A 21,926-nucleotide genomic window follows, 5' to 3' on the forward strand; every position below is an offset into this window, starting at 1 on the left:
AGTACATAAAAGGTCATATAATCCAATACCCCTTATTATTCATGAGTAAACTGAGGCACAGAAAGGTTGATTTGCCCAAGACCACACTGGTAATAAGTAGCAGAGTTTGGGTTTTCTTCTTAGAGTCTCAGTCCCTAAGGCTACCTCATGTATCACAACATATAATTCTATGATTCAAAGGACTGTGGTCCTTCCTGGTTGATATAAACTCTACACCTGTCTGTGTAACCTTCACAATGTCTAAAATCAGGACTGAGAAAAACAACAATTACCCCTCCCCCAGCAAAATCCTGGACCAGGGCACCTCCAGGGAAAGTGGTTTCCATTGAAGCTAAGTTTACTTTACTGTGATCACAAAGACAGGAAAACTGTAGGAGAGAGAGGCAGGAGCTTTAAATGCCAAGAATCCTAAGCAAAGTTCCAGTCTCTTTAGTAGTCTTAACTTAGCTCTAGGCAGAAGAAAAAGGCAAGAGATTCAGAATCTCTTAGCTGGTGTGTTCTGGCCCATCGGCTGAAAAACTGATTACCTTGGAACGAGAGCTCATGGTAGACAGATGAAACTTCTCTGCAGAGCAGAATATCTTCCAGTTTGCTGTTTCCAAGCTATTCAGACAACTGCCTAAAGTCTTAGGAGAAAAGTGAGGTGGGAAGGGGTGGGGATAAACATTCATTGTTGTTGTTTGTTGTTGTAGAGTCATGTCCAACTCTTCATGGCCCATTTGGGGTTTTCTTGGCAAAGATACTGGAGTGGTTTACCACTTCCTTCTCCATATGAGGAAAAAGAGATAAAGAGGATTAAGTGACTTGCCCAGGATCACACAGCTAGTAAGTGTCAGAGGATGGATTTGAACCCAGAAAGAGAAGTCTTCCTGACTCCAGGACAGTTCATTATCCATTGTGCTATCCAGCTGTCTGCAAGCATTCATTAACTGCCCACTATTTGTCAGTTGCTGTGCTAAATACTTTATAAACATTGTCTCATTTGATCCTCACAACAACTTTGGGATATAGGTACTATTATTATCTGTTTTATAGCCTCTTAGGAAAAGAGATTATTTTAGGATTAGGTAACAATTTATCAAGTACACTGGAAAAGGGATTCAGTTATAGTTTGAAATGACCCCAGAGATCCATTTCAACTCAGAGATTGTGAAGTGACAACTCTATGGTTAATACTCTCTGAACAGTTTCCTATTTTCCTGTGTCAAAGAATGAAGCATGCTCATAGTCAGAGATCACGATAACCCTCCATGATAACCCTCCAGCCTTTTAGGTTGGTCCTCTCTGGGTCCCTGGTATATAGAGATTCTCACTTCTATCATTATTAATAACACCCAGGTTCTCAGGAATAACTTTAGAGTATTTTCCTCTTGGCCTAGCCTGACTGAAATTCTACCTCAGAATGTTTCCTATATGTTGGAGGTGATGAAAGGTTCAGGATCTTAGATACATACTAGTACCTATGCCATAAGTGAAGATGTGATAGTTAATAATTTTATATGCCTGAAAATATTATGCTCCTCTCACCAAAATCTATCATGGGGGACAAACAGTATTAGATACAAAAACCCCATAAAGATCAATTAGAAAAATTTATTGTTTCCTTATTATCTTGGTGAGAAGTTAGATGGGTCTGAGCTAGCATAGAGAGGCTGCGTGAGTAAAGAGAACAGGTCAGGGGGCAGCTAGGTGACACAGTGGATAAAGTACCTCTATTTAGGAGGACCTGAGTTTAAATCCAGCCTCACTCAGACACTTGACACTTACTAGCTGTGTGACCCTGGGCAAGTCACAATCCTCATTGCAGAGAGAGAGAGAGAGAGAGAGAGAGAGAGAGAGAGAGAGAGAGAGAGAGAGAGAGAGAGAGAGAGAGAGAGAGAGAGAAACAGGTCAAAAGTGAGAGACAAAAGGTAACAACTAATTGGTTATAGAAAAGATACCAAAACATGAAGGAGTCAAGGATGACTTCAAGATTGTCAACCTGGGGTGAGGGGAATGATGGCAATATCGGCGATAGAAATAGGAATTTGGGGACTAAGGGTGGGGTGCAGATGGGGGGACCTATCTTCTGTTTGGGGCATGTTGAATTTGAAGTGCTACACATCATTCAAGGAGAGACATTAATCAGTGAAAAGTGAAACATCAGCTTACATTTTTGAAAATAAACAATGTGTCAAATCCTATGGAACCAAATACTTCAAAATGAAGCCCTCTGTACAACAAAATATCTTTTAAACTCCGGCTATTTTTCCATTTATTTCAATGTACAAGATTCTGGTCTAAACACTACCAAAAACAAAATCAGACAACTCTTCCTCTCATTGTAATGCGACTTAACCTGACTATATGGGGGAGAAATCATAGTGCATTAAAGAAGTAGGTTTAGAATCTTTTTGACAGTTTATATATGAGTAAAAAAAAGATATAGAATCTTATACACCTTGAAGACTGACACTTATTTCTATTACATCTGTCTGTTTTATGTTTATATTTTACATTTTCCCTTATTAACCTCAGTCTCATAGAAAAATTATCATGTAAGTATGGCTCACATTACTGAGTGTTTAAAAGCCCCATGTTGTTCACGGCAAAATTTCCACAAGACCTGACATTTCTGCTTTTACAATTTCTCTTGACTATGTTTCCTCCTTCCTACTCTCATTGCTACCATCCTAAGCCATGCCCTCTTATCTTTTCCATTTACACAATTATGATAACTTTCTCCCTTCAGTTTGTGCTCTCCATTTTCCAATCTCAACACTGATACTCAAATAATCTTAATCTTGTTTGTTTGTTTGTTTTGTGGGGCAATGAGGGTTAAGTGACTTGCCCAGGATCACACAGCTAGTAAGTGTCATGTGCCTGAGGCCAGATTTGAACTCAGATCCTCCTGATTCCAGGGCCAGTGCTCTATTCATTGTGTCACCTAGCTGCTCCCTCAAATAATCTTAATCTAACACTAGCAATTAATTAATCAATACCTATCTATTAATAAATATCTATTGCTGTGTGTCAGGCACTATGCAAAGTCCAAATATAAAAAAGCAAGATAATTTCTGGCTTCAAGGATCAGACCTGATGGAGATAAAACATGTTCACACATAACTAAATATTGGACACTTTTTTTAAAGTACAGCGATTTTGGACGGTGGGTAGATGAGGATTAGTAAGAGAAGGAATGAGGGAAAGGCCTCTTGAAGAAAGTGACACTTGCACTGAGCCTTGAAGGGAACCTGGTATTTCTAAGAGGTGAAAGTGAGGAGGGAGGACATTTCTGGGCAGGGGAGATTAACGGCACAGGGATGGAGGCTGAAATATGTTATATACAAAAAATGAGTAGGCCAGGTTTACTAGAACAGTCATTCATTCAATAAACATTTATTAAGCTCCAACTATGTGCCTGGCACTGGGGATACAAAGAGACAAAAGACAATCTCTGGCCTAGGAGTTTAAAATCTAATGGGGGAGACAACATGCAAACAAATATATACAGGATAAATGGGAAATAATTAAAAGAGGGAAAACTCTTGAAATAAGAGGGGTTGGAGAAGGCTTTCTGTGAAAGGTGGAATTTTAGTTGGGAGTTAAAGGAAGCCAGGAAGGTGAGCAATTGGAGAAGAGGAAGGAGGTCATTCCAGGCAAGAGAAAAAAGCACTTACTTTGGGGGTTGTTGTGAGGAGCAAAGGAAAAAAAATCTATGTAAAAGGCTTTGAAAACCTTGAAATTCTTTTTATTTATTTTTTTTGCGGGTCAATGAGGTCAGTGACTTGCCCAGGGTCCCACAGCTAGTAAGTCTGAGGCCAGATTTCAACCCAGGTCCTCCTGAAGGGCCGGTGCTTTATCCACTGTGCCACCTAGCTGCGCCAAACCTTGAAAATCTTTATAAATTCTAGCTTTTAGTAAGGAATGGGGGGAAGGGGGAGAAGTCACAAAAACTTCTTAGGAGGGATACAGCTATATCTCTGCTTTAGGAGTAACAATTTAGCAACTTTGTGGAAAATCCCTGACATAAGAGGGGGACAAGAGGCATGGATGTCAATTAGGTGATTTTTGCAATAAGTGAAGAAGAGCAAAGTGGCTGTTGGAGCTATGCATGGGTTGCCCTAATCATTGGTCCAATAGGAGTTGGATAGGACTTTTGCTTCTTTATCTTCTAGCCCTTTAGTTAGGTTTCATGCTTGCTTTCAAGATAACATTTGTATAGTGTTCTGAGGGTTGTTAAGCACTTTATACTAATACATTCTGTCCTCACAACAATCCTATAAGGTAAGTACTGTTATTTTCTTCATTTTACTGATGAGAAAACTAAATATGAGTGGGGTTAAGTGACTTGCCAAGGGTCTCACAAATAGTAATTTTCTGCATCTGAATTCTTGTCCTCTTAGCTCCAAGTTCGACGCTTTATACACTCCACCACTAGTTGCCCCCTTGTTAAAGATATATAAATGCTCACCATATTAATGGTTTAAACAGCCAATCCCTCATAGTGAAGAAATCAAAAAGGGAGACATAAAAACCTCACTATTATTTCCAACTTTAAATAAATCTCAGAAGTTCTTTCTGAGTTCCTGGGTCATTCCCACAAAACATAAAAACACTCCCCTTCCATATGGTGAAGTGTTAGAAAGTGAGATTATTAGAATGTTGTATTTAATCCTATTGTTGACCTTCTAGGGATTGCCTCAAAGGATAACAGGGAAGGAAATCTGCTCCCCAGAGTCGTGAGATCACTGAAAAGGCTTTCATCTAAGAGTGGCATGATTCTACTGTCAAATCTAGAGTTTTATGGAATGGCAATGGATTCAACATGATTCTCTTACATGGACATCCCCCAAGAGAGAATACAAAGGGCTCGTTCTACTCGTTAGTGGCTACAATAATATCCATTGTGAAACTGGAAAGGAAAGAATTAAGCCCCTCATAACTTATCAATCAAGCAACAAACATTTATTAATCCTACTCTGAGCCAGGGATACTGAGGATACAAAGAAAGACAAAAGGCAGTATCTGCCATTAAGGAGATCACAGTCTAATATTGGAAAACAACACACACACACACACACACACACACACAAGCTAGAAGGTGGAGGGACCAGGGCTACTGTGAGTTTCAGGGTTGATGTGATCTTGCAGATTAATAAATGATTCTAGAAAGCACTGATAAAGTCCAGAAGAAGGTAGCTATGTAGGAACTTGGGAGGTGGATGCCCTGGGAGGAGCTCACCACTGTCTGCCCTCCATGTTTCATGCTCATATACTTCAGGCATATCATTAAAATTCTATGGAACTCAGTTCTTCATCTGTAAAATGACTGTTAAACCAGATGGCCACTGAGGTCTGAGTTCTAGATCTCAGATCCTTTGAGCCTGACCTTTCATTTCTTAAAGGACAAATCATTAATTAAAAAAAGCAATCTTTGTTGTGTTCAGCGGATAGTAATTTAAGAAGTCAGATGGTTTTTGAAAGTTCAATCACCAAATATTATAAGGTCTGGTAAACTACCTAAAGCAACTACTTAAATGTCTGTCTGTCTGTCTGTCTGTCTGTCTGTCTCTCTCTCTCTCTCTCTTTTTTTTGGTGAGGCAATTGGGGTTAAGTAACTTGCCTAGGGTCACACAGCTAGTAATTGTTGTGTCTGAGGCCGGATTTGAACTTAGGTCCTGAATCCAGGGCCAGCGCTCTATCCACTGTGCCACCTAGCTGCCCCTACTTAAATGCCTCTTAACTATGAGCAGCACCCCTTTTCCTATACTACCAAGTGTCCAGCAAACCAAGATGAGTAAAATCAATCTCAGTTCCCAATAGACAGTGCTGCTAATGCAGATGTTACTCAATTTCCCCAGTACCTCTAAGGCATTTGAAGAAGGAAAAGCCTTTCAAAGACATATGTGGGCCAAGAGCACACTCTGCCTCAGTGCCCTGGGAGGCTGTGAGTGGGGACGAGGTGAAACTCAAATATAAATGTTGAGTGTCACTTTCCTTCCACTAGCTAGAATAAATGTTTGCCCATGAGTAAAAATAGGTGGCAGAAGGAGATATGCATGCCTGGAGCTGAAGGATAACTGTGTTGTGCCTAATACATTAGAGAAAGTGTGCAAGAGTAGTCTGTCCTTGTAAAAATATTACCCTTGTAATGCTGTCAGTGCTTGGTTTTCTTCCACAGAGGTGCCAGCCACATAAATTAAGACCTGCCTAGGGGCAAGTCTGACTTATATAACCCATATGCCTATATTGTTGAGTTTTATATTGGGAATTGGTAAAGTTCTCACATTGTAAGCCTTCATTTTTCCCTTGTTCCAGGGGGTCACTCCACAAATTGTCAGTATCACAACTTGTAAAACTTTCTGCAGAAATGGTTTATCAGTGAAAAGAGCAAAAATCTCATCATTGGTACCAAACTAGAATATAACATCAACATTATCATCATAAGTCATTCAGAAACATTTAATTCCTTCCCCATTCCCACCCAGGCAATTGCACTGGACATTATACATACAGACTCCGTTTAGATTTAGCTCTTTTCTCTGGAGCTTAATAAGTCTATGAATGTGAAATGGGTTATAGTACCAGCCCAGTACATGTTCCTTTCCTGAACACTAGATTTGAAGTCAAGGCACTTGACTTTTTTGGGTGGAAGTGGGGCAGGACAATGAGGGTTAAGTGACTTGCCCAGGGTCACACAGCTAGTAAGTGTCGAGTGTCTGAGTCCGGATTTGTACTCAGGTACTCCTGAATCCAGGGCTGGTGCTTTTTCCACTGTGCCACCTAGCTGCCCTGGCACTTGACTGTTTGAATCCCATTTCTGCCATTTACCACCTTGTAACTTTTGGTAACTCACTTACATTCCCTGAGTTTCAATTTTCTCATCTGTAAAAATGGAAGTAGTTTGATTAGATTATTTCTATAAACCATTCCCAATTATAAATCCTTTGATCTAAGTTTTTCTCAATATTTTGGACGGGACTCATTATTTCACTGACACTGTGAACTCTTGATTAGGAAATAGAACATACCAATGCAATTCTCTCTCTCTTCTGGGACTAAACATCTCAAAAAGCTGCCTGAGACATTGAGAAAGTCAAATGACTTGTCTGGAACCACAACATAAGTCTGTGTCAGGGAAGTAGCTTGAACTTAGGTCTTCTTGATTTCAGAAGTCAGCTTTCTATCCATTCTGACATGGTGACTGAATTTATGGGATAAGAAATAGAAATTAAAACACTGTTCAAGACTACTGCTAATCTAGGTACTATACTTGAAGCATAACATAAATTGAAAAGTAAAATTATTTTGGAAGATATTTAGGGCTGTTAGGAATTTTAATAACTCCAAATTTCATTGTTTTATGGGCTGAAAGTATGGGAGTTTATTTTTGTCATATTTGACAGTACTTTGCAAAATGTGTCCAATGTATCCATAGAATTGTTGGGGGAAAAACTGGACTTGGAGTCAGAACCTGTTCTAAAATTGTTTGACCCTGAGCAAATCACTTTTCTCACCAGGTCTCAATTTCCTCATCTGTAAAATGGGGACCATCTACACGCACTGTTTAATATAAAGAGCTCTTTGAGGGTAATTCCTTACAAACTATAGAATGCTTTAGGATGACTAAAAATGCCACAAAATGCTATTATTTTCTTTAATGATTGTTCACAGTAAGTTAAAAAGTCACTGTTAGGAAAAATATTAAAAGATAAATATTATGTTTAAACATCATATTTTAGACAGAATTATCAGGATGTTATCTAGACTCAGGTAATGAAAATTATTTTAAAGTGGAAGAAGTAGCAAACAGTCAGATGTACAAAGTGAACAGTTATCCTTGTGGCAATTCTTTGTGTATTTGGGTACAGATAGCAATGATTTTTATAATTTCTCTCCTATGTTTTTTTGTTTGTTTTGTTGTTGTTGTTGTTGTTATTTTTGTGGGGCAATGAGGGTTAAATGACTTGCCCAGGGTCACACAGCTAGTATGTGTCAAATGTTTGAGGTTGGATTTGAACTCAGGTCCTCCTGAATCCAGGGCTGGTGCTTTATCCACTGTGCCACCTAGCTGCCTCTACTATGTTTTTTTTTTAATGCCAACCTCCTAGGCATTACAGGGCACCTAGGTGGTACAGTGGAGAGAGAACTGGGTCTAGAGGCAGGAAGACTGATCTTTCTGAGTTCAAATTTGACCCCACACAATAGCTGTGTGACCCTGGGCTAGTTACTTGCCTCAGTTTCTTCCCGTCCAAAATAAGCTGGAGAAGGAAATTGCAAACCATTCTGGTATCTTTGACAAAAAAATTCCAAACGGGGTCATGAAGAATCTGACATGACTGAAATGACTGAAAACCTAGGCAATATTATTATTTTTAAATATAACACACTTCACAAATTTGAGTGTTATACTTGCACAGGGCCCATGTTAATCTTCTCTGTATCATTCTAATTTTAGTATATATGCTGCAATAGCAAGCACCTAGGCCTCATTTTTAAAAATTTTATTGGTGTCTTTTGTATTTATCACATTTATTTCTAAAAATACTCACTTACCTTTCTTTGCCATTTTTAGGATGATAAAAATGCTACAAAATGCTATTATTTTCATTTAAGGATTATTCACAGTCAACATTAAAAGATACCACCATAAACTAAACCCTCTGTTGTAAGGAAAAATAGCTCAGCAAAAACAACTCAAAAAGTGACCACGTCTGACAACATATGCCACATTCTATCCTCTACCTCTTTGCTCAGATCTTCCGTGCATTCATAACAAAGGTATTCATGCCACAACCACTTATAAGTGCTGGCTTTCACCTTAAATTACATATCCCCTTTTCTGTTATCTTCATTTCTTTCTCTTTTACTCTTGTCTGCACAGTTTATTTATAGGTTCCTGAAATCATTGAAATCTCTCCAGTTTTACAGAATCACAGAATTCTAAGGATCTATCCTTTATGAAAGCAAATCATTAATTCGAGTTGAACACTTGAAGTATATTTTCTGTAGTGTATGGTTCCCCAGTAGTCTAACTTCCTATCATAGTGTATTCTTCAAACTTAGAATGTGTTCAGCCTCTTTTCCATGTACCCTACTATACCCAGTCTTCTTATCTTGGGTAACAGCTCACGAAGGCATAGTATTTTTTCTTTATTCTTTCTTTCTTTTTGCATTTTGTCTTTTCTTCCTTTTTTATTTTTTGGTGAGGCAGTTGGGGTTAAGTGACTTGCACAGGGTCACACAGCTAGTAAGTGTTAAGTGCCAGATTTGAACTCAGGTCCTCCTGAATCCAGGACCAGTGCTCTATCAATTGTGCTACCTAGCTGCCCCCACAAATAGCTTTTCTCACAACAATACTATAAGATTATTCCACTACACTGGGGCCTGGAAACTTGTCCACAGTCACATAGTTAGTAAGGTTTAGAGTCAATACTTGAACCCAGCTCTCATGTAAACTGAATGGTCTTCTCCCTTCAAGACCCAGATCAGTTCCCACATACTTTGTGAAATTTTCCCCTGCCCAAAGTTATCTGTATCTCTTCTTAGTCCCTTGGCAATGATTATCTGTATCTTTCATTAATCTTGCAGTAAAATCTACTTTTATGAAGATCATCCTTTTGAAATGCTCAAGCATCTGGCTCAGGATGCAGAAATAAGCACAAAAAAAGGAAAGCAAACAACGGTGACAACAGACGCAGTTTCTGAATGCTCAGCAGCTATAAAAACAGCTGAGAGGAGCACATCAAAGGTTGTATCTACCAAGATGAAGGAGGCAGAATGTTGCAACAGAAATAGTCCTGGAATCATAGCGAAAGGACCTGGGTTCAAGTACCGGTTCTGTCACTTACTTGTTGTGACACTTTAGGCATCTCGTGTAACCTTTCTGTTCTTCAGTTTGCTCAGATACAAAATGAGGAGAAAATACGAGATGATCTCTTAGGTCTCTTCTATATATGATACCATGATTAATCAATAGCTCACTGATAAGAATAAAAGAAGCTATCAGATTGACAAACAATCTACATATGTCTAGCCTCTCCTAGGAGTGTTAAGACAATTGAAAGGGAATTTTTAAACTTACAAATAAAAAAGACAAAGTAGAAATATTTATAATGACTGAGTTATCCAACGAAAAAAGAGCTATTGTATATGCACTAGTTAGTGATTCAAAAGATAGGAAAGCATATTGTATTTTGGGGAATATTTCCACTAAATCTAAACCTACAGAGCCAACTAACATTCAATGGATTATAAAGGGTTAAGCAGTCAGCTATCTTAAAAATGGCCTGTCAAAAATTGCCCATTATCCTATCATTATGAAGACAGGAGGCTTTATTTTGTATGTTTCTGATATTTTTCAAGCATTTTTAAAACTTTTGGAGATTTATATATGGAGAAATGTACAGTTGTCATATTGTTTTGAAATATATTCTATGGGATAAACAACAAAGTATATAGCAAGTAAAACATATGCATATATCCTCCATCTTAAATGTATACTTTGAATTAAAACTAAAAGGGTATGTACACTATATTCTTACGTGCACATTCCAAGTGAAAAGAATGGTCAAACATGACCTATATGTTATCTTTTCATTTGGATCCATCTATAATTCAAAATGTGAGCCAATAATAGTAATTGTTATTATTTAGCCTTTGGGGGGAAAAAGAATATCAGTCCTTCCTAATAAATGGAAAAATCAATCACACCTGGAAGTAGGGAAACATTTAATGAATGTGGAAACCTATTATCCAACCTGTAGGAAGAGAATAATAGCTTGTGGAGTTGCCCAGTTTCATGGGAGGTAACAAAATAATGGTCCTATCCCTTTTTTTTGGGGGGGTGGGCAATGAGGTTTAAGTGACTTGCCCAGGGTCACACAGCTAGTAAGTAGCAAATGTCTGAAACTGGATTTGAACTCAGGCCCTCCTGAATCCAGGGCCAGCGCTTTATCTACTGTGCTACCTAACTGCCCCTAGGTCCTATTCTTTTAAAAATTTTTTAAAGGTAAGGTCACTTCTAGATTGTATGGCAATGATATTCATTAATCTCTATATTTATGCATTCTTAATCTTAAATTGTAGCTTCTTCAGTAAACCAAAGCCCAATAAAACTTAAAGGGAGAAGAAAGGTCAGGCCTAGGTTTATTTTGCTTGATCTCCAGAAAGTTGATCATTGTCAGTATTACTGACTTTATTCTGAGGCAGCTGGAAGGGATCGTGGGTAGAGTTCTGAGCCTCAAGTCAGGAAGATTAGAGTTCAAATGTGGTCCCAGACATTGATTAGCTATATTACCTTGGGCAAGTCACTTAACATCTCTTTGTTCCAGTTTCCCCTTCTATAAAGTCAGGATAATAGCACCAACATTCCAGAGTTTTTGTAAGGATCAAATGAGAAAATAACTGTAAAGAGTTTAACACAGTTTTTGGCAGATAGTGTTATAGAAATGTTAGCTATTATTATTATTGCTAATTCTGATGTTAATATATTCCTATATTAATGAATTAAACTTGTATTCATTAAGGTGAATGTAAGCACCTTAAGGGCAAGACCTTTTTTCCCCCCATTTTTGTCCTTTTATTTCCAGTACCTGCCACAAAAACCTGGCATATAGCAGGAGCTTCCTCAATGTTGACTGAGTGATTTATATACAATTCTCAAGGTGTATACAACTTGGAAAGTATTGTACAACTCAGATCCTCTAATTTGATATATCCAAATAAATTCAATGAACCTGTTTTTCTCTCTCTTTTCTGGATAATATGCTCTCCACAAATGTGAGATGCTCAGATATTCAAAACCAAACTACTCTTCTATAGTATCAGAGTCAGATTTACTTAACAGTTGGTGTACTAAGTCCACTGGGTTCTGTGCTGTGTTCTATGATCTCTAAGATCCCTTGGGACTCCCAAGTCCTGAATGTCTTATGCAAGAATATCTGAAATAATCTACATTTCTCTTTTCAGTCCGATGCCACAGCAATTTAATTTCAAGCCACTTTCTCAGTGCTCTGAGCATGCGATTAGATGTTACCAAATGGAGGATTATGAGTTTTCATTTACAGCTAAATCAAATATATACAAAACTGCCCTCTACTCACATTTTAAGAACTTTTGTATAAACACCATTTCTTCTAGAAATCTAGGGATTTCTGCTGTTGCAGAGAATGATTCACATGCAAAGTATGTTCTTCATGTGGGTGGCTGCCTGAACACATAGCATTATCGAGCCACGAGATGTATCTTTAACAGAATAAAATTGAGACTGTTGGAGGCTTTGGAATGTTCACATCCAGCATCTTTTGATGGGTTGTGTCAGTAACAATACTGTGTATGCCAAGGGAAAACCAGACCTTTCAACAAAAGGCACACCTATTGACTGAATTATATAGGTATATTGTACTATAATATGCCCATCAATGATGAAAACAGTAGATAATGATAATAATAAAAACCACAGTCCATATTTACATGGAGTTTTGTTATTGTTGTTGACTTGTGTCAGTAATTTCCAACTCTTCATGACTCCATTTGGGGTTTTCCTGGCAGATATACTGAAGTTTTTTGCCTTTTTCTCCTCTAGCCCATTTTACAGATGAGGAACTAAGGCAAACCAAGTTAAAGTGGCTTGCCCAAGGTCACACTGCTAATAAGTGTTTGAGGCCAAATTTGAACTTAAGTCTTCATGATTTCGAGCCCAGCATCTACTGCATCACCTAGCTGCCTAATAATAAAGTTACTAATATTGAGGTTTTACAAATTACTTTGCATTCATTATCTGGTATGATCCTCACAACAGTCAAATAAGCAACAATCATTTATTCTGCATCTGTTATGTGACAAGCAAAAACAAAATACAAAGACAAAAATGAAGCGAACTCTACCTCTAATAAATTTAGGGGAAGATGTATTGAGATACATGTATATATATATATATATATATATATATATATATAGAGAGAGAGAGAGAGAGAGAGAGAGATGTGTTATATTTAAAGATCTACTTTTTTTTTTTAGTGAGGCAATTGGGGTTAAGTGACTTGCCCAGGGTCACACAGCTAGTAAGTGTTAAGTGTCTGAGGCCGGATTTGAACTCAGGTACTCCTGACTCCAGGGCCAGTGCTCTATCCACTGTGCCACCTAGCTGCCCCTGATCTAACTTCTTAATAATCCTGCCTGTCCTTGGAGCTATACTTGTGCAATTAAGAGTTCATATTTATTTCTCATATCATAGAGAAAACTCTTTACCAGTGAGCTGGGGTTTTCAATTCTGGCCCTGCCCTGGGAAAGCTCATTCCTTTATATATAACCTCCCACATCTGGGACACAAGTAAACACAAAGGAAGGGTTAACCACAGTTGTTTATGAAAAATAAGATTAAAAAAAGAAAAGAAAAATAAGATTAAGTCAGGGAAATGTAATCTTTAATAGAAAAAAGGAGATAAAGACTGTTTTTCCTCCCTGTCTATTTTTTCCCTTCTATGTTACAGTTACATGAGTGAGCACCCACAACTTAAAAAAACATCTTATACATTTTTGCTTTTCCCTTTAGTTTTCACCTATCGAGTATTTGAGGAAAGAATCACTGATGTTGCCACCACTACTGCCGTAGTTAGCAGTGCTGCTGATATGTATGAGCTGAAGACCTAGATCCTCCCTCCTCTCATTTTTCTTCTCACTTTCTCTTTCATCCTGGCTCCACTTACAATATGAATTTTCATGCTACAGAAGCAAAAGGAACTCCAAAATCCAAAAGTTATGCAAGTCCAGACCATTTTTTATCTCTTCTAGGGAGCCATTGCATAAGTATATACAGGGAAAAAAAAGTACAAAGTAAATACAAGTTAACAACATTTGTGGGGACAAGAAGTACTTGAGTTGATCTTGAAGGAATTAAGAGATTCTATGAGGCAAGTGCAAGGAAAAAGGGGATTCTGAGAATGGAGCATAGAAAGTAGAAGGGCATGTGGACGGAGTCCCATGTATGAGTAATAGCAACATGTCCAGTTTGGAAAAACCATGGAGTGAAGAGGATTAAAGTGTAATGAGGTTCCTCCCCCAGTTTTCTACTCTCATATCATAATTCCCTTCCTCTACTGGGTGAAAGATGGATTTGATTAGGAAGAGCTTTATTGAAACAAAACCAATTAGGAGGCCTTTGCCATAGTCCAGGTGAGATGGCACCATCTGTTCATGAACACCTAGATTTAGGTGGTGACTATGTGAGTCCTGAGAAATGGATAAATGTGAACAATGTAGTAGGGGCAGAAACAGCAAAATTTGGCAGTGGATTGCTATTTGCAATGAAGAGGACTGAGGGGTTAAAGCTACAAAAAGATTGCAAGATTTTGAGATTAAAAGACTAGTAGTACCTTTACAAAAATAGGGGAGTTTAGAAGAGAGGTAGCTTTTGGAGGAAATCTAATCAGTTATGTTTTGGATATGCAGGGTTTGAGATGATTGTGACACATTCAGTTTGACTTGGTCAAGATGCAGCTGGTGATGTAGGACAGAGTTCAGGAAAAAGGTGGCTTGATACATAGATGTCTGAATCATTGACATAAAGATGATAATGAACCCATGGGAGCGGATGAAGTCACTAAGAGAGAATGTAGAGAGAGAATAGAGGAACACTCAGAACAGATCACTGGGCTGTAACCACAATTAGGAGGCATAACATGACTGAAGAACCTCCGACAGAGACTAAGAAGGAGTGATCAGAGATATAGGAGGAAAATCAGGTGACAGGAAGATCATAGATCTAGAGACTTGAGGAGACAAGACTCCTGTAGAAGAAAAATTAGCTTTATTCTGCATGACCCCTGTGAAAGCTCACAACACATTAGGTTGTCAAGAAAGCCTATCTTACTCTGGCTTCATAGACCTGTCTACTTACTGGCGTGGTATTTTGCTGGTTGTGGCTAGGACCATGGTCCCATAAGGTCAGGGGTTCTACCTACCAGAGTACCAATTACTTCTTCCCGACCTTCCTAATGGTGGAAAGAAGTGATTTCCCTAAGCTCTTTTCTGATCAAGCATTAAAGACACAACAATTATATTTAAAATGTGTGCATGCATGTATGTTTAATGTGTATGTGTATGTGTTCAACTAGTCTAAGATCAGGCAGATATTTACCAAGAAAAAAATGAAATCAAACTTAATTAATTGTACCCCCCAAATAAAAAGATATATTGATGTTAGGTACAAAACTGTCCCATGTCAACATATTTTTTTACTCCTAGACTATCTTAAAATTATTTGTCTTTTCCGTTCTAGTTCCCTTTTTCCAAAGTTTGTACCAGGGACTTTCCCCCTCCTCATCTGGAAATTGATGCTTCTCACTCCTTTCAATCTCCTCTGCCCCACTTTGCAGTCTAGCAAGTTTTAAAGTCTTATTTTATATTTGCTCACACCTAGTTGATGACAGACATAAAACCATTTAAATTTACAGGGGTCAATCTGCACATCCCCTAAAGGAGAAAGTACCTCAAGGTGATTGTGTCATTTAATTAATTTCTTTTTTTTTCTTTGTCACTACTCTTTGAACATTCAAATCCCTCTAATTTTTTTAGATCATTTCCATAAGGCCTTGTTGATGAAAAATGACCCAATACCTATGAAACCCATTTGGATCAATTGTAGGGACTTTCCCACTTTTCTCCATCCTACTACCCCTACTTTTTTTCTGTAAAGTTCATTATTTTCTGAGAAATGAGCCTTCATGTCAAGTGCATAGACAAGCAGACCTTCATCACAGCCTTCAATCTCTGTCTATTATTCTGCTTTGCAGCCTTTGCTGGTAGCTCACTCTCCTGGACCCTCTCCTCTTCTCTGCTAGAAGGCTTTTTAACTCAGTCATCTATTTGAACCTTCTTTCAAGACAGTGAATGATTGAATTAACAAATGAATGAATGAAAAATCATTAAATTCTATGTGCCTAGAATTGTGCTAAGTATTGGGGATAGGATTTTTTTTGGAGTGAGAGAGTTCCTTCTTTCCAAGAACTCACATTCTAATTGAGGTATACAACACTTAAAAGAAAATTCCATTTCAGAGTGCATAGAAAAGCCCAGAAATTTTAAGGTTATAATAGCAGAGTAAATGGAAAAGTCTAAGGGTCCTTAGGTTGCATCAGTAAGAGAAATGTCAGTGTCTATTTTGGGGACCAATTTTTAATTGGGGAGTGCTAGCTAAGCAGCTCGCCGCAATATTGGGGCAAGGAAGGAGACCGGCAGCCTCCCTCAAAACAGAACAAGATTTATTTTAACAAGAACGAACTTCAAAACAAAACAAAACAAAACAAAACACAAACAGGATCAGTAGGATCAAGGGAAAGGAAATAAAATGGGGAAAGGGAAATTATAATACCTGAAAAAATACCACCACCCAGGAATCAGCTGAAAATACGCAGCAGAACGCCTGTCACTTTCCAGCTTCCACCGAGAATGCCCAATTCTCCTCCCCCAAACCTAGAAACACCCCACACAGCCCCAGCCAATGGGATAGCCACTCTGACAGTCACATGACTGCCCTCACTAGGCTTCCAATCATTATAATTTTGCTAGGCCCATGTAGGCATCGGAGAGTGGTGATGATGTGACATGCCAGAACCCTGGCAATGGCTACAACCAGTGGGTGGAGCACCGTGCGGTTTGCTGAGCCCCAGGCCAGTGCATGTGGAGGCATAAAAACCTCAAATAACAATTAATTCTTTACACTATGGATCTGGCAGGTATAAAGGTGGAGCAAATGGTAAAGCCTACAGAACACTGGCAGTTGTAGATGGCAAGGCCTGGTGGTCTTCCATCTCAGCAGAAGGAATAGAGCTCATGACACCAACTTTATCCAAGTAAGGTGACAGTTCAGATGAACTGAAAGGAAGTGGGGGTGGGAGAGGAAAGGGTACTTGGTAATCTCATCAACTCTCATGGATTCAACTACCAAATTTATGTTGATAATGCTTAGATTTATTAGTCCATCTAATTTCTCTCCTTACCTCTATCTCCAACATGCTAGATATCTTTATTTGGATGTCTCAAGGACATATTAAACTCAGCATGTCCAAAACTGAATCAGTTCTTTTCCTCCAAAACTCCCTTCTTCCCTATTAATGTTGTGTGCCACTATCTTCCCTATCTCCTGGGCTCAACACCTCAGTGTCACCCTTGACATTCTCACCCCTGCCCATTCAGTCGGTTGACAAGTCCTGTTATTTCTACCTTCTTAACATCCATCATATATACACTCTTCCCTCCTCTGACACTGTCACTGCCCTGGTATAGGCCCTCATCACCTTATGCCGTAACTATTCCTACATTCTTCTGGTTGGTCTCCTGGACACAAGTTTCTCCCCATTCCAGTTCACCCTCCAATGAACTGTTAAATTGATCTTCCTAAAATTCAAGTCTGACCACGTCTGTCTCTCTCTCTTCACCCCCCCCCACACACATCACATTCAGTAAACTCCAATGGTTCCCTATTATATCCAGAGCAAATATAAAATCTGCTTGGTTTTCAAAACCCTCCACAACCTTCCCCGTTCTGCCTTCCTCCACCTACTCTGTGATCCAGTGACACTGGCCTGGCTTTTCATCACATAGAACACTTTATCTCCAGATTGTGCATTTTTCACTGGCTAGCCCTCTTGCCAGGAGCTCAGCTCCTCATCTGTTTCATAACATTCCTGGTTTACTTCAAGTCTCAGCTAGCATCCTACCTTCTACAAGAAACCTTAACTGGTCCTGCTTAACTCTTCCCTAAGAGTTTATATCTAACAATACCCCTGATATTTTTTTCATTCAGCTTCTATTCAAAATCATTTAGTGATGATAAATACATTAACAATAATAGTGCAATCTATATACTATTTTTTCTTGTCCAGAGAAAGGAAATTATTTATTTTTAATAGCATTTTTTTCTCAAGCAACAAATATTTTTATTTAAGGTTTTGAGTTCCAAATTCTATTTGTCCTCTCCCTCTCCTCCTCCCTCCCTGAGACAGTAAGCAATCAGATATAGGTTATACATGTGCAATTATGTAAAACATTACCTTATTTGCCATTTTGTATAAGAAAACTCTAATAAAAGAAAAAACGAAAGAAAACGAAAAGGGCATGCTTCAGTCTGTGTTCAATTAATATTAGTTCTTTCTTTGGAGGTGGAAAGTATGCTTCATCATGAGTCCTTTGGGATTGTCTTGTATCATTGTATTGCTGAGAACATTTAAGTTATTCACAGTTCTTCATCAAACAATATTATATGCTAATTTGTGATTTATAAAATACTTTTCTCACAATAGCCTATGGGTTAGTTTTAGGAATTTCATGCCCATTTTACAGATGAATAAATTGAGAAACTTGAGATTAAGTGATCTTTACATGACCAAATGTCTAGAAATATCATATCTGAACACAGACCTCTCCTACATTGTTTTCTTTCTCCCCAATATCAAGTTGCCTTATAACATGCTATGGTGCCTCATCTCACTTCTAGCGATAGGACCACATTTGTGATTTTATTGCTATAGACAGATAAGCATAAGATAACATAAGAATAAAAAGTGTTGACAGAAGTCGGTTTTGTACCTAACATCCATAAGGCTTTATTTTTGGTGTGTTCAATTCAATTTAAAACTCAGATGCACACACACATGCATAGAGCTATCACCTGGATGTCAAATATCAAGTAAGATTTAACTTGCTAGACTTCAAGAGTAGGCTAAGGGAGGTTGAAAAGAGTTGGAAACATCAATTTCTATCTAAGGAGGATGGGAGTCCCTGGGAACAAACTTTGACAAAGAGGGACTAGAATAGAAAAGACTAATAATTATAAGATAACTTAGGAATCAATTAAAAAAATGTTGACACAAGCCAGATTTGTACCTAAAATCTATATATCTTTTTTGTGTATTTAATTAAATTTGACTTCATTCTTCTTGGTAAATATTTGTCTTATCTTAGACTAGTTAAACATATATATATACAAACACATGCACAGGAACACACACACACACACACACACACACACACACACAATTTTACTATGTTGTGTCTCCAATGCTTGACCAGAAAAATGCTTAGGGGAAAAACTTTCCACCACTAGGAAGGTCAGGAAGAAGTTACTGGTACTCTGGTTGGTAGAACCCCTGACCTTATGAGACCATGGTCCTAGCCACAACCACTAAAATACCACACCAGTAAATAGACAGGTCTATGAAGCCAGAGTAAGATAGGCTTTCTTGACCACCTAATGTGTTGTGAGCTTTCATAGGGGCCATGCAGAATAAAGTTGATTTTTCTTCTACAGGAGTCTTGTCTCCTCAAGTCTCCAGATCTATGATCTTACTGTCACCTGATTTTCTTCTACCTCTCTGACTACGCGTTCTTAATCTCCTTTGGAGGTTTTTCAGACATACTTTGCCTCTTAGTTGTAGTTACAGCCCAAGAATCTACTCTGGGTGTTCCTTTCTCCTCTCTCTACATTCTAACCTAGTGATTTCATCATCTCCCATGTATTTCATTATCATCTTTATGTCAATGATTCATGGATCTATATATTAAGCCACTGTTTCTGTCCTGAGTTCTAGACCTATATCACCAACTACCTATCGACCAATTCAAACTGAATGTGTCACAAACATATCAAACTCCTCATACCCAAAGCATAACTGATATTTTATCATTACCCCAATAAAGACATTTTCTTATTTAAATGCATATTGGTATCTAATCTGCAATTTAGAGTCCTGAGCACTTGCCTGGATCTCTGAGTAGTTAAGTGACTTGCCCAGGGTAACACAGCTACCATGTGTCAGAAATGAGATTACAGCCAGGAATTCTAGACTACAAGACTAGATCTCTCTCTCTCCACTATGCCACATGAAGTCAACTTTATTTGGGAAGTGTTTTTTTCTAGTATTTAATAAGGAATATGAATAGGGAGTATAGTTAAATATGAAGAGGACTGACTCAAGGCTCAGATGACTTAGGTTTTTATCTTACCTGATACTTAGTACCTGTACAACCTCGGGCAAATTCCTTAATCTCCCTAGGCCTCAGTTTCCTCATCTACAACATAAAAGTTTGAACTACATGATCTCTGAGGTAGTATCTATTTCAAGATCCTTAATATCTATAATAAGCTACCAATTCACCTTTGCAAAATTTACCTAGTCATCTTGGTATCTAGGTCCCCTTTGGGACTAAACAAAAATAAGTTCAGGGACATTTTGTCACAAAAGTCCTTTAGGCCTTGGAAAAGAGCTATGAATTATTCCCTATAAATTCTCTAAATAGAATAAAAAGTCACAGTTCCTTCCAATGATCAGTATTTTTTTTTACCCAAAGAGGACAATATCAGTTCTGTTTAGGTCAGTTCTCCACATTAACCAGCTCTTACTGGGACCATGTTGTTTTTAGGGACGATTAAAGCAATCATTCCAACATACCACCTTCTGAATAATCCAACTCAATTAGTATTCATCTTTAAAACTTCATTGGTTTTGTTATATAAATGGTGTTACCAAATGACAAAAGAATAATTATAGTACCAAAGTGATGGGACCTTGAAGTCTTACAGCTTCTTTCTATAAAATGCTCAAAGTAGTTCAGCAAAGTTATTACATTTATCCTCAATTAACTTTGATAATCAGCTTGGTAGGTAAAGAAATGATGATAATATTTCTCCTTTAGAAACTGGAAATTGAGAGAAAGAATAATAATGAAGACAGTATAGTGTAGCAAAAAGAGTATAGGAGTCAGAAGATAGGAATTCACTACCATGGCTGGCAATTACCAGCCATATGACTGGGCAAATCTCTCAACCTCTCTGAACCATAATTTCCTCTCCTAGTCAGTCTGACCAAAAAAAACCCCATGTATTAAATACACCTTCTGTGCCAGGCACTGTGTTGAGGGTTGGGGATTCAAGGCATGGTTAAAAAACAAACAAACAAACAGTACCACTCTCAAGGAGCTCACAATGCAAAGGGGGAGACAACTTGCAAATAATTATATACAAACAACCTATGTACAACAAGTTGTCTTTAACTTTTCCCACTCATGACCACTTTTCACTTGAGAAATTATTAATTGATCCCAGGCATATAGGTATATAAAATAGATATACATAATCTTTTTATTGTTGCCTATTTTTCATGATGCCCACATTCAGTTATGCTACTTCATATATGGTCAAGACCCACAGTTTAAGAAGCTCAGATGTACAGGATAAATTGGGAAAAAATCAACAAAAGAATACACCAGAATTAAGAGAGCTAGGGAAATGCTTTTTGTAGAAGATGGGATTTTAGTTGCATCTTGAGGAAAGCAAGGAAATGAGAGGAGAAAATATTCTATACCTGATGGAAAGCCCATGAAAATGCCCAGAGTTGGAAAACTTAGTGTTTTGTTCAAGGAACAGCAAGGTAACCATTGCCACTGGATCAGATAGTTGATGGGAGAATGTAAGGTATAAGAAAACTGGAAAGGTGAGGTGTAGGGGGAGATGGGCTATGAAGGGCTTTGAATGGCAAACAGAAGATTTTATATTTGATCCTGGATGTGATAGGGAGCCATTAGAGTTGACTGAATGCCATGTTCAGACCTGCACTTTAGGAAAATCACTTTGATGTCTGAGTGGAGGATGCATTATAGTAGAGAGAGACTCATGGCAAGCAGATCAACCAGGAGGCTATAGCAAAGTTTAATTTGAACCAGTTACTTCACAGGGATATTTTACTGCAAGTGATGGAAATGTGAGTTGTTTATAATGATGAAGATGATGAGAATGATGAGAAAAAACTACATTTAAATAGGACTTTAAACTTGATCAAAGTGTTTTTCTCCATCAGCCCTGTGAGGTAAAAGTAAGATCAACTCAATTTTATAGATGATGAAACCAGATGGCTCAGAGAACTTAAATGATTTGTCCTTGGCCCACA

General features: G+C 38.0%; 1 protein-coding gene and 1 non-coding gene across 10 annotated transcripts in view; one reads left to right on the plus strand and one right to left on the minus strand.

The window, feature by feature from the left end:
* DLGAP2 (DLG associated protein 2) overlaps positions 1 to 21,926 on the plus strand; it is a 1,236,668-nt gene that overhangs the window by 777,446 nt on the left and 437,296 nt on the right. The window lies entirely within an intron of this gene.
* Positions 8,358 to 8,460, minus strand: LOC122744944. Its single transcript, XR_006355273.1, has one exon. It is a non-coding gene; the product is annotated as a U6 spliceosomal RNA (small nuclear RNA).

The sequence above is a fragment of the Dromiciops gliroides genome, chromosome 2 (assembly GCF_019393635.1).
Source record: "Dromiciops gliroides isolate mDroGli1 chromosome 2, mDroGli1.pri, whole genome shotgun sequence".
Lineage (NCBI taxonomy): Eukaryota > Metazoa > Chordata > Mammalia > Microbiotheria > Microbiotheriidae > Dromiciops > Dromiciops gliroides.